We start from the raw sequence: 14,187 nt of genomic DNA, 5'->3' as shown, positions 1-14,187 counted from the left end.
GTGTCTGCCTTCGGCTCAGGTCATGATCCCAGGGTCCTGGGATCAAGCCCCGCATCAGGCTCCCTGCTCCGCAGGAAGCCTGCTTCTCCCTCTCCCACTCCCCCTACTTGTGTTCCCTCTCTTGCTGTGTCTCTCTCTGTCAAATAAATAAAATCTTAAAAAAAAAAAAAGAGACATTTCAAATGCAGAATTTTCCCTGATCCTGACATATAATCATCCCCATACTGGAAAGTTTCATTTCTCCATTTATTTTTTTTTTTAATAAGTTTCAAGTGCATGTAGCCCTTAATTAAAAGTAATTTAAGAATATTCCTTATGATTTCAAGTGGTTGGGCAAAGGGTAAGTTCACATCATCTCTGGGCCTCAGTTTTTCCATCTGCAAAACAAGGTGATTCTAAGACTAGATGATTTGTCTTTTCCTTGTTAGTTACCCTACCTCCCATATTGTTTACTCTAAGTGAAGTTTACTCTCAGCCTGGACAGAACTTGCTCCACTTGCAAGGAATTTACCCAGATGTAAATTTCACTATTTGTTAAAAGGTGACTATCTTGAGTTCAGGATCTATATTCCAAATGTAAGGCCCATAACTACAAAACTATTGCCAGTAGAAAGAACTGGGTTGGAATAACACCTTTCCTAAAGACACCCCAAGAATCAAGATTAATGATCCTTTCATTATCTGCTAGGCACAGCAGAAAAGAATATGATTCCACAGTCAGTTTGCTCTGACTTCCTGGAGTTACTCAAATTGTCAACGAGTTTGTCCTAGCTAATCTGAATGCATAGGAAACTCTGTAATCTAATTTAAAATGGATTTTCCCCCTAAGAAATAACATCCTTAAGAGTAGGAAGTTTGTCACTCTCTGTGGTTTCTTTCTTATAGATAAAGCTAAAGTATGTCATTCTTCTGGAGGCCCTCAATTTTTAGATAAGTACCATTATTAAAAGATAACATAGCCAGAGCCTGTCTGCCTTTCATGTGTGAGGATCATGTCGATAGTAGCCTTGTTTTGGGAAGTTACTTGCAGTGCAGACAATAGGGTGGACTAAGTTTGATACAAAAATTGAATGTTGTTGTTTCTCCTTTGGAAAGAGCCTGTTATACAAGATAAGAATACCAATGAATAACATGTTGTACTTGCATATCATTTAACCACTCACAGAATGTTTTCACATGCATTATCTTACTTAATCCACAGAGCAGCCCTATGATGTAAATTTTATTGTGTCTGTTTTATGAATGAAGAAAATGAGTCCTGGACACATTGTGTCTTCTCTTCCTGATGCACAGCGGGCAAGTGGCTGACTTTAATGTCTTAACTACTTCTGGATGCATGTGTGGAACTGGAGTGCTAGTTGAAATTACGTCTTTGACTTGTAGAGGAGGAAGATTTAGGTCAGAAAGGGAAGTGATAAGACTAAACTACCCACAAACTTAACTCCATCTGGAGAATCAGCTGTTAAGGAGATGGTTAAGAAAAGTTTCCTCATGAGGGAAGAGCAATACAAAATCATCTCCAGGATTCCTTCCAAACTACACATTTTTGATTCCCAGCTCCAGAATACACACATGCACACACACAGAAGGCAGGGGGCTCTTAAAGACAATTTCAGTTGTTGCTTATAATTTGTTCTAGACAATAAAGAAGAATATAAGCTACCTGAATGCCTCCTTTTTCGTATGTAGAGCTGTTCAAATACTCCTTGTAAAACATGAACTATCAATAAAACCTTAGGAATCAGAAATCTGAAATAAAGGCTCAGGTTGTGAAAATATTAAGCTAGATACGATGATTTTAATTACCCCTTTGTCTCAATTATTCTCATCTTGATGATATAATAAGTACAGCATCATGCTCTAATTTCTGTTACTATAATTCAGTGCCCACATATGTCAGATTTAATATTCATTTTTTAGTCTTTATGTGGAGCCAGATGGTAGAGGTGCATTGCCTATTTATAAGAACTAGCTGCAATTAGTGAATTTTCTAATTCCTTCAATGATAACAGTGGGTGCAGTTGAGGATGGTTTAGGACTGCATTAGAAATGCCAGAGCAATAATCCAAAGTAAATAATGTGGTGCTATGTATCCCAAAAGATCATGTTGATAACTAAAATAGACACGGTGCCATTGACCTCAATTATAATAATGCATGCTGCAGAAGGTTCAAGTATGAATGGAGAACAGATAATTCAAATATAATAAACCAAGCTTTGATCTTGGAGGCCATTTATACAATGTGGTAAATATCAATTACGTAGTAAATACCAGAATTTGTTTTAAAAGATACGGCTATTCTATGCCTGGTTATCTGCCCAACAGAAATGTGCACATACGTTCACTAAAAGACATGTACAGGAATGTCTGATGTTCACTAAAAGGACATGTACAGGAATGTCTATAATGGCCCCATCTATAATAGCCCAAACCTGAATTCACCCAAGTGCCCACCAACAGCAGATGGATAAATTGTGGCACATTCACATGATGGATGCCGTACAGCAGAGGGAACAAATTGACTCCTAACTATACACAGCAACATGGATGAAGCTCACAAATGTCACGTTGACTGCAGTCTTTGAGACAAACACAAACAGTAAATACCGAATGGAACCATTTGTATAAGAAACATAACCAGACAACATTTATCTACTGTATAAACATTCGGGGCTCTGGTTACCCTTGGGGGTGTGACTGGAAGAATGGGGAACGGAAGGGCTTCTGGGGCCAGGTTCTGTTTCTTGATCTGGTGCTCGTGACAGGAGTCTGTTCAGTTGGTGAGAACAGTTTACAATCTGCGCATTCTGAATGTAAGGTCTCCTTCAATAAAAAATAGTTGGCAAAAAAAGATGACCTCAACAGTATCAAAATGGCCCTCCTGGCAGACATTACCCACAGGCTTCTGTACGTGGATCCTTGACAGTCTGACGTGTCAGTTAGTGACACCAAGCTGGAAGGAAGCTGCCCAGCCTTTCCTACCCCTGCAGACCTCTAATGACAGGGAAGAGGGAGCAAACACACCCAGGGTGAAGGCTGTTAATGACACCACCTGGGCCCCTGAGCTGTTGACCAACTCAGGAGGAGGGTGGCCAGCTTCCCAGGCCTCCCATTACTGAGGCCTGGTGTCACCCCATCTGTCTAGTGACCTGGGAACATACCTGTGTCTGCCTGAGCCTTCATTGGAGCCCCACAGCCCACAGTTCTCATCTTAGGTTTTAGTCTGCTTTTCATGTCTCTCCATGGGTTAAAAATAAACAGTACAGAGTGAAATGTTGAAATTTCACCGAATTGGGAATTAGGAGACCTTGCTCTTCAGCTCTATGTTCTGGAGGATATTACCCAGCTGCTGGCCTATTTTTGCTTCCTTTATGCCAAACATTGAGTGGGATAGAGAAATGACTTTTTCTTCTATGAGACAACAGGTCTTGCAGGGAGAGATATCAGGATAATGAGAACAGACTTAAATTCCTTCTAGTAAAATTTACATTTCATGGAAAACCATGGTTTTATCCTGGAATTAAGTCTTCCACACACATGAAGTGGGCATGAGTCTTCCATCAAATGGTATTTGGCCAGGCTTTTGTGCTATTTAAACTAGCTTGTAAAATAGATGACAAAATCTCAGAACAAAATAGCATGTACCACTACTTTGAGTATTTCCTGAACAGGGATCCACAGGCACACAAGCCTGACACCCTGCCTCTTTCTCGCATCCCACACGTTTATCTAAGAATTCTTTGCTGGTAATTCACAAACATGAAAACCGTCTTTTAAAAAGGAACTAAGAACCGTGTTCCATTAAACAGCAAACCGATGTTACAGCCTGCATGTGAGGAAAGCCTCCAGGACCGTGCCCGGTGTTTCCGGGCCAGCTGCAGGTGGGCAGCCACTTTGCGCCCCTGCGCTCACAGCAAATCATGGCTCCTTTTGACAGTCTCACTTCCAACAGGTTCTAATCTTTGTTCACAGGGATACGCTCTAAGGATTTTAGCACAGTATTCCCTGGCTGCCATATTTCTCAAACATCAAGCTAATGGCTGGTGGCAGAAGAAACCAATGCTCTCCCTCGCTATCTGTGACTTGGTTGAATTTGTGTTATTAGTAACTGGTGGGAATGCAGGGGTGGGCTGGCTGTGGGCCACTCTGGTAGAGATGTGGGTCGGGCTTGGAAAGGAGGCTCTTGGCGGGGAAGGATGCCGTTCTGGTAACAAAATAATCTGCACTAGAATCATTAGGAAGTGCCAGATAAGTTTAAATATACAGCTGTACCTTGATGTGAACATTTGTGCCCAATGGTTGAAGCCCTGCTCTTCTACAATACACGAAAACAAATGTCAACGTTCGAGAAGAGCAAACTTGGTGTTAATTTAATCAGTTACTTCTGGTGTTACTTAACAATATTTAAAAATAAGGCCCTGTATTAAAAATAAGGCCCTGCACCACGCCTGGGTGGCTCAGTTGTTAGGCGTCTGCCTTTGGCTCGGGTCGTGATCCCGGGGTCCTGGGATCGAGCCCCGCATCGGGCTCCCTGCTTGGTGGGAAGCCTGCTTCTCCCTCTCCCATTCCCCCTGCTTGTGTTCCCCCTCTTGCTGTGTCACTCTCTGTCAAATAAATAAATAAAATCTTAAAAAAAAAAACTTAAAAAAAAAAATAAGGCTGTGTAAGTGGCCAGTGAAATTTTTATGTGTTTTAAGGGTTTCTTTTGAATGGAATAGCTAGGTACTAAAGAGAAAAATACTGTAGAAATTTAAGACACAAAAAGCAGTTAAAATTTACAGTTACATCTTCTATAAAAAGAATTATTTATGACTTTAACAAAAATATATCACATGGAATGGCTTATGTTTCTCTCTTTCTCATACAGTTTTTATCCTTTCATTGAACAAGGATTTATTGAATGTCCTTTATATGCCCAGCATTTTGCTACATATAGATTTCTTCCTGTTTTAGAAGCTCACAGTCTAGGAGAGGAGATAAATAACACCTATAATGTTAACTAACTGATACAAGAATAGTATGTTTGGGGAGCTATGTGTGGGTGGTCATGTGAGGGTCCCTTGAGCTAATCGAAGCGTTTCAAGAAAAGTGTCCCAGAAAAGAAGATATCTTCCCTGAGTCCTGAAGGATGAATAAGATCTAACCAAGTAAGGGGGGAAAGAAGGGATGTTCCAGAAAGAAAGAGTAACTGAGATACAGAACAAATGCATGCACGTGTGCCCATGCATGTGGTTGCACATAATTTCAAATATCTGGAGCTTGGACTTGGGTGGTGATACTGGAGGACGAAGGGTGACAGATGAGGTTAATGAAGTGACCAGAGCCATGCCCACTGTGCTCCTAAAGCATTCCAACCTCCCCGGCCCCACCTTCATAGCCTCTCAGATAAGAGGTTGAGAGCACACATTTCATCTTGCATTCAGGTCTGAGTGTGTTCAGCCCTGGTTGTTGTTTTTCTCGGGTGTGTATGTTGGTGGCTGGATGGCCCACTACTGAGACGTCTGTACAGTAAAAGTAAGGGCTAGCTTTTCCTTCTCATGTTACTAATACAGAGCCCTAGACATTCTTTCCATGAGTTCATTCAGTGCTCTCCAGCTAGTTCAGGATGTGGGCATCAAGAGTACTTATTTTCTAACAGTGCCATTGTAGTTTTTGTGAATAATCCACTGAGAAATTTTTTTTAAAGATTTTATTTATTTGACAGAGAGAGAGATCACAAGTAGATAGTCAGGCAGAGGGAGAGGGAGAAGCAGGCTCCCCGCCGACCACGGAGCCCAATGCAGGGCTCGAGCTCAGGACCCTGGGATCATGACCTGAGCTGAAGGCAGCTGCTTAACTGACTGAGCCACCCAGGCGCCCTGAGAAACTTTTTTTTAATTCTTGACACTTCAAGATTAGGTTTCTGTTGTATGCCAAGAATTTAACATATGATGCTGTATTGAATTGTCACAAAATGAGTTTTATGATAGATACTATCTCCATTTTATAGATGAGGAAACCGTAGTTGGTTTCAGAGGATTGGCCATTGGGTTATCAGTAAATGGCAGAGCCAGATTTGCATATAGTGATTTGTGTCATCATTACACTCAGTGCCACCTCCCTCCCCTGCTGTTAAATCCAGGAGGCAGCCAATGAGAGGGGGGATGTCCCACAGCTAGGGCCACCAGTCAGCCCAGCGCAGGCCCTGCAGCCCCTGCTCACACTCAGCACCCTCTGGGAAGTCTGTGAACTTCTCTTACTGTAACTATTTCATAGAATTGCTATGTCCTCCTGCCCCCTGCTTCACCAGGTCTTCTGCCCCCCACCCCAGACTGACCTCAGCTCCTACTGAAAACATAACCATCCAGCCAGGCCTCCTTCCCTGTGGGTGCAACACAGGAGTCCTGCTCAGCGCCACTGTGGAAACCCCACCCGCCCCTCCCCACATCTGTCTGCCTGCAGATCAGTCTCTTCCTTTCTAAGGGCATCTTCCCCACAAGATCGAAACATATGCTTCGTATATCTACATGACATAACACTACGCAGCAGAGAAAATGAACAAACTACAACCAGACATAACATGTCAAATGTCACGACAAATGTCATTTTAAGTGAGGAAGCCACACCAAAACAACGTGTGCAGCATGATGCAGATGATACAAAGTTTTGCAATGGGCAAAACCAAACACTATTGTCTAGGGATCCATGCAGAGCTGGTACAACTGTCAGTAGAAGCAAAGCAATGATGGAGGGAAGAAGAGATAGACACGGGCCCACTGGGGTCTTCCACAGTGCTGGCAGTGTTCTGTTTCTTGGCCATGATGGTGGATATGCAGGTGTTTGCTTTATAATTATGTTTTAAACAAAATGCATATGTATTTTGGTCTTTTGTATATAGGAAACCTCTAACAAAAAATAATAATAAAAATTTAAACATACCTAAATCTCATATTAAAAAAACCTTTTTTTCAACTCAAGTCCCTCTGTAACTTCTTCCGTGTCCCTCCTCCAGCCTTCACCCCCAGATATCCTGAGGGGTGCTGTGTCCCCACCCACCTGCGCCTCCAACACTCCTCTAGCCCTGTCAAGTGGCTTCTGGCCAAGCAGCCCTCAGACACTGCTTTCCTAGGTCACCTGCTGCCCCCTTGTTGCTGAACCCCGTGGTCATTTCTGACCCTCTCCAGGACGTGCTTTCCTGCAGTGGTTGTTACTGACCTCTCTTTGCCTGGTTTCCAAGACATTACCTTCTATGTCCTTCTTTTTCTACTTAGTCTTCCTTGTTGGCTTCCTGTATGACCTGCTCCTAACTGGCTCTCCCTCAGAGTCCTTCCCAGGAGTCCCTCTCATCACTCCACCACAGGAACTCTTCACACGGGCTGTGGATGACTCGGTCAGCCTTCTCCTATCTGATTTCCTTGTTGCAGTCAGACTGGTCTTTCCCAAATGTTAAGCTTTCAACACTGTTTGGTGGCTCCCTGTTTCTCCCCAAACATTACCATGGCTTCTAAGACCCATCTCTACTGCAGCATGTACAGTGTCTGAACGTGCTTTTCTTACTTCTGGAAATCCTCTTGCAGTCCCTGTTCATGTATACACTTCCCTTGGGTGACCCCCCCCACTCACTCTAACACAACCTGGACATCATTCTTAGATTTCCATGGCTCCCCCTGTCTGTTGTGTGACTTCATGTGTGCCTACAGAGCATGCCCCACCCCCTCCCCAACATACCTGTAGCATCTAGCAGCTCCATTGACTTGTCCTTCTCTGGCACCGGACAGCATTCCTGAAGGTGGCACTGGGTGCTGATCATCACTGGGCCCAGTGTCCTTGCCAAGTGCTTGGCACACATGGGATGGAAAGTAATAAGATAGCCTTCCTACATTTAAAAAAAAAATATTCAAGAATTACAGTATAAAAATTAAGTAATGGAAGACATTTTTCCGAGGAAATCAAATGGCACATATTTATTGAGCAATGAGAGATGCAATTTTCAAAATGCGATTTTGTTTCAGAGATATTTTTGACTGTCTTCATCTGTTCAGGCTGCTGTAACAAAATACCACAGACTGGGTGGCTTATATATAACAGAAATTTAATTCTCACAGTTCTGAAGGCTGGAAGTGCAGATCAAGGTGTCAGCATGGTCATGTTCTGGTGGAGCCCCCCTCCTGGTTCATAGGCGGTATCTTCTCATTATGTCCATGTGTGGTGGAAGGATCAAGGGAGCTCTGTAGGGTCTCTCTTATGAGAGCGCTAATCCCGTGCATGAGGGCTCCACTCTTGTGACCTAAGCCACCTCCCAAAGGCCCCCCTCCTAAGACCGTCACATTGGACATTGGAATTCCAACATATGAATTGGGTTGGGGGGCACAAATTGTCCATTGTACTAATTATTCCAGCAACATTGGCTGAAATATTGCTGTGTCCCTGGCACTATGATAGAAGCTACAAGAAGTCATAAAGGAAATATATAGACTCACAAGGAGCATGTTGTCTAATAAGGGTGAAAATATATGAACTACATGAATACAGATGATTTAATATAAAATAGAAAATGATGAGTATCCTAGAGCAAGCACAGATAAGTACTTAGGACTTCAGTGGAGGGTAGATTAATTTGCAGCAGCTCAGTCACAGAAAGCTTCCCAGAGGAAATGATGTTCACACTCTTAAGTGGTCAGCCAAATGCAGGGTGTGGAGAAGGTGGGGAGGGAAAGGAAGTTTCTTAACAGCGTGGAGGGTGGTGCTGGCTCATTTCCTCACCTCATTCCAATTACCTCTGTGCTTTATTTGCCTTCATTGGAAATCCATATTTGTCTGTGTGTGTGTGTGTGTGTGTAGTATGTTCACGTAGAACACTTTCTGGCACATGATACGTGCTCAGTATTTTTGGAAGGAAGAAGGAGAGAATAAAGGGAGGAAGGAATTTGGTTTTAATCTCCAGGAAGGTACACTATGGATATTGCAGAGGTGATGACGATGAATTTCAGGTGGCAGGATCCTCCGTACTTGGTGTAAGTGTACATTGGAGCAATTTAAAGCACTTTGATTCAAATTTATTATTATCTCGGATATAAACCCAGTTTTTGAAAAAATAATTATGACAGTGAAATCAAATTTTTTTTTAAAGATTTATTTATTTATTTGAGAGAGAGAATGAGATAGAGAGAGAGCATGAGAGGGGGGAGGGTCAGAGGGAGAAGCAGACTCCCTGCCAAGCAGGTAGCCCGATGCGGGACTTGATCCCGGGATTCCGGGATCATGACCTGAGCTGAAGGCAGTCGCTTAACCAACTGAGCCACCCAGGCGCCCAGAAATCAAATTATCTTTGAGTTGTCCTTTATTCATAGGGCATGCCTCAGGAGTGGAGCAGAGGAAGGTAGTGGTTTAGTTCTCTTGAAACAGGTCAATCTGAATATCTTTGAGAAATCCTTATCCGGTCCTATTATGTATATTTACCAAATAAGGAAAAGGAAAAATAGCCATTACAGGACTCCAAGGAGCCTATGAGAGCCACTATCAAATACTTATTTGTAATTCTTTGAGCATTTCGAAAGTGAAGTGTTTTATAAATACAAGTTGCTACTCCTTGTTTTTCCTTTTTTTTTCACACATCCCTCCAATTATATATGTGTCATAGTTTTGCTTCAAATGCAACAAAGCTTGATTTTGTAGTTATATAGCTTTTTGAACTATTTTTAATATGCTTTCTTTTTTGAGTCTTTGTTCTTTTCTCTCACAGTTTCTGAAAGCAGAGGAAGTAGTTCTCATTTTAGCGTATGAATACATTAGCCACAGTACTAATCAGATAACACTCAGACATGCGCAGAACACGAGAGTAATTTTCAGCTCTCCAAAGACTCTTGTCCATTTCCTTTGTTTTGATACCAGGATATACAATCATTTTATCTTTCCTGAAATTGCTTTTTGGGAAACATTGAGTGAAAGATTCAGTATACAAACAAATTGAATTAAATATGAAAGATAGATGATTTGGGGCGCCTGGGTGGCTCAGTCATTAAGCGTCTGCCTTCGGCTCAGGTCATGATCCCAGGGTTCTGGGATCGAGCCCCACATCGGGCTCCCTGCTCCGCAGGAAGCCTGCTTCTCTCTCTCCCACTCCCTATGCTTGTGTTCCCTCTCTCGCTGTGTCTCTTTCTGTCAAATAAATAAAATCTTTAAAAAAAAAAAAAAGAAAGATAGATGATTTGGGCTCTGTTCTTCTGATGTGCTGGGGAGTTAACCAGGCACAGTTCATTAACACTAATGGAAAAATTCATCATTTACCATGTGCATTCCCAGGCATTGTAGAGGCAATTTCTCCCCCTAATTTGCTACATAACTTGATTATTCATAAATGTACTAAGATCCAGAAAGGAGCTATATTTATCAATCATGCATCTTAAAGATTACTTCTCATTAATTTAAATTTGACTTCCATTGAGAAGAGATTTCCTCTTCAGAAACAACTTTTTTTTCTGTAAATACATCTCTGACATCCTAGACACTATATGCTTAAGTTTCCAAATAACGAGAGTATATACTTGACATATTTTAAATGTAACTTACATTCTTACTGTATTTTAAGTACTGCTCAAGATTTAGAACAAAATTGTTCTTATCAATTTGATTCAGAAATCTTATGGAGTAGAGATTCCAAAATATGGACACCCCTTGCATGTGGGGAGTTGAGTTACTCAAGAGCTCTCTCTCTGTGGCCCAAGGCTGAGACAGGATGGAAGCAGGCTAAGAATGTGTGTACTGTCTGTGTACTTTGCTCACAGGCTCTACAATGTGCTATACTCAGTGTAAATACTTCTAAAGACATGGTCATTCACTTTTCTGGTCTAGTAAATGGGAAGTTCCAAAGCCAAAAACGGGAGAGGGATTTTATTGGAAGTACACTAACTACAGAGAAAAGAGAGGATCCTTGTTTATCAAAGAATTTAGGATTAGGATCAGTCCCTTTTTTTTTTTTTTAAAGATTTTATTTATTTATTTGACAGGGAGAGAGAGAGCACAAGCAGGGGGAGTGGCAGGCAGAGGCGGAGGGAGAAGCAGATTCCCCTCAGAGCAGGGGGAACCCGATTCAGGGCTCGATCCCAGGACCCCGGGATCATGACCTGAGCCGAAGGCAGTTGTTTAACCAACTGAGCCACCCAGGTGCCCTAGGATCAGTCCCTTTTTAAAAAGAGATTTAAAAGTTTATATTATTATTTTGGAGACAAAACAGGTTTGTTTTTACGGTGACATGAGCTCAAGAATTTGGGTTCTGACATTGTTAAACAAGTGGGCATCCCTATGAGTAAACTGTCAGTTTTCCCTAATTAAAAATGTGTTCAGGAACTTGAAAGACAAGCACTGATGCTCATCACTTCAAACACAAGAGAAACAGATGACCCTGCAGCAGGCTGTTCCTTGTCTTCTGTATCTCTCTCTCCTGCATTTCAACTTCATCTTACAGATTTTTAGTGACAAGGAAAGGTCACCTGCCAGGGAGCCTCGATAGCCAGTGACCCTTGGCCTGAAGTGGGGCTCTTAGCAGAGCAGTTCTGCTATGCGTGAAGTTGGCCCAGGGGCTGGTGTACTCTGAAACATTCATATGTCATGATTTTTCAAATCCTACTTCACTTTTTGCAACTATAACGGCTTTGTTAAGACATAATTCACATAGGGGCTCCTGGGTGGCTCAGTCGGTTAAGCGGCTGCCTTCAGCTCAGGTCATGATCCCAGGGTCCTGGGATCGAGCCCCGCATTGGGCTCCTTGCTCAGCAGAGAGCCTGCTTCTCCCTTTCCCTCTGCCTGCTGCTCTGCCTACTTGTGCTCTCTCTCTCTCTGTCAAATAAATAAATAAATAATATCTTAAAAAAAAGACCTACCATGCAATTCACCCATTAAGGGGTAAAATTCATTGGTTTTTAGTGAGTTCACAGAGCTGTGCAACCATCTCCACTATCAATCTTTGAACAGTTTTCCGTCCCTAAAGAAACATTTACCCATGTGCACCACCCTCGTGTTCGCTCTTCTATGCAGTGCTACTTAGCTCTTCCTTCTCTTCTACTTCCCATCTCTATCTTGTCACCCTCTCTTCTCCTCATCCTCTTCTCCCTGTTTGCTTCTCTTCTTAGGCTCTCTTTCTTTTCCTTGCAAATGGCAGACACTCCTCTGGGTCTGGCTATGGTTCATTGCCAAGCAACGAGGGAGGGAGAGCGAGAGAGGAGGTGAGGGTGGAGGGCAGAGGAGTGAAAGAAGAAAGAGAGAGCCATTAGCCTGAAGGTCTGAGAGCAAGTAGAGATGAACACGAGCAGACACAGAAAATAAGAACTCAGCTTCCAGCACTTTCCTCGTCTCCTTCTGCTGGCACGTCATTGCTCTGAAGTTCTTTCGACAGTCTCACTTGCTGTAACAACACTGCACTGCACTCACCTCAGTCCTGTCCTTCTGTCGTTCTCCAAAATAGTAACCACAGACGGATTGCTGATGCAGATAGGCTGCTCTCACCGACCCTGCGCTCACTTGCTCTCTCTCTCACACACACATCCCGCAGACACAGGGGAGAGAAAGAGACACAAAAGCAGAACACAGTGTGTGTGTGCAAAACACTGACTCATCTAAATGTACTGAGATGACATTTCAAAAATACTGTTTAACTGCAACATATACTTGTTCTATTACTTGAAGATTAAATTTTGAAACTTGACAGCAGTCTTGGGCATCAATGGGAGTAGAGGGTTTTCCCACGGAAACAGACACTCCAGTCTGCAAATCACTTGGTTGAATATTGAGCAATTACACTTCACCATATTAATTCAAATAATCTCTTCCGACTGGTAGTAAATATTCATGATAAGATTTGTCCTTAGCTCTGCAGCTTGACGCCTACCAGGGTCACCCCTCCCTTCACTCTGAGTGTGCAAATCCCCTGAGGTCCGCCCTGGTTCCAGATGCAGACTTTGTGAGGAGTGGTGGCTGTGGGGTGACAGGAGACTCAGGGCCAGGAAAGCACCCCGGCCTTCTGCTTTTCTTCTCTTTTCTTTAATGGAAAAAGAAAATATTAGAAGGAGACCACAGGAAAGTATAAAAAAGTAATGAAAATCTCTCGCAGTTTTAAAGAAAATGAAAAGGTCAGGAAAACTGTAGTTGTTGGACACCTTCTGTGTGTTCAGACCCTCAGTGGCCTGGGTGTTTCCCGGGGTGCACAGAGGGCTTCCAGAAGGGCTGTGGAGTCAGGGGAAGTCTGTGCCACGTTGTGTGTGTATCTGCACATCCGCGCTTGTCAGCCGGGGAATCCATCATGTTCAACAGATTCTCAAAAGAATTTTGACCCCAAACAGGCTCTGGAGTAATATTGAGGAATCATTCAGAAAGGTCCTACAGAGTGAAGAGCTCACCTGAGCAAGTGAGGCCTGGATGGATGGGGGGCCCACGAGGTAGCAGAAGGCAGGCCATCCATGGGCGGAGGCTGTCACCCACAGGGTGAAATGCAAACCTCCTGACAGCAATTACGACAATGACTAAATCCATCTGCACATGTGGACACAATTTCCTAGTGCCTGTGCACATGGTATGGACAGGAAAGCTGGAAGGAAATAGAGAAAAAGGTCACTGGTTTGCATGGGAGTAGAGGAACATGTTTTCTTCTACTAACATTCTACACTAGAAATTTTATCACTTCTAAATTCTATATTATAACTTTTATAATTTTTTAAAAAGGCAAACCAGTATGGTGCGAAAGCTCAAAAGAGAACAGATAAAACCTGTGTAGGTCCTAAGGTAATAAAATTCTGAAGTAATTTTCATGGTCTTAAAAAGATATGGAGGGGCGCCTGGGTGGCTCAGTTGGTTAAGCGACTGCCTTCGGCTCAGGTCATGATCCTGGAGTCCCGGGATCGAGTCCCGCATCGGGCTCCCTGCTCAGCGGGGAGTCTGCTCCTCCCTCTCCCGCTCCCCCCTCTTGTGCTCTCTCACTCTCTCTCTCTCTTAAATAAATAAATAAATAAAATCTTTAAAGGGGGCGCCTGGGTGGCTCAGTTGGTTAAGCGACTGCCTTCGGCTCAGGTCATGATCCTGGAGTCCCGGGATCGAGTCCCGCATCGGGCTCCCTGCTCGGCAGGGAGTCTGCTTCTCCCTCTGACCCTCCTCCCTCTCATGCTCTCTGTCTCTCATTCTCTCTGTCTCAAATAAATAAATAAAATCTTTAAAAAAAA

General features: G+C 43.0%; 1 protein-coding gene across 1 annotated transcript in view; it reads left to right on the top strand.

The window, feature by feature from the left end:
- L3MBTL4 (L3MBTL histone methyl-lysine binding protein 4) overlaps positions 1-14,187 on the top strand; it is a 275,710-nt gene that overhangs the window by 126,040 nt on the left and 135,483 nt on the right. The gene's annotated exons all lie outside the window — the stretch shown is intronic.

This window comes from Leptonychotes weddellii, chromosome 13 (genome assembly GCF_054177405.1).
Source record: "Leptonychotes weddellii isolate Sample4059 chromosome 13, ASM5417740v2, whole genome shotgun sequence".
Taxonomy (NCBI): domain Eukaryota; kingdom Metazoa; phylum Chordata; class Mammalia; order Carnivora; family Phocidae; genus Leptonychotes; species Leptonychotes weddellii.
Note: the sequence above shows the minus strand (reverse complement) of the source record. Positions and strands in the feature narration are given on the sequence as shown.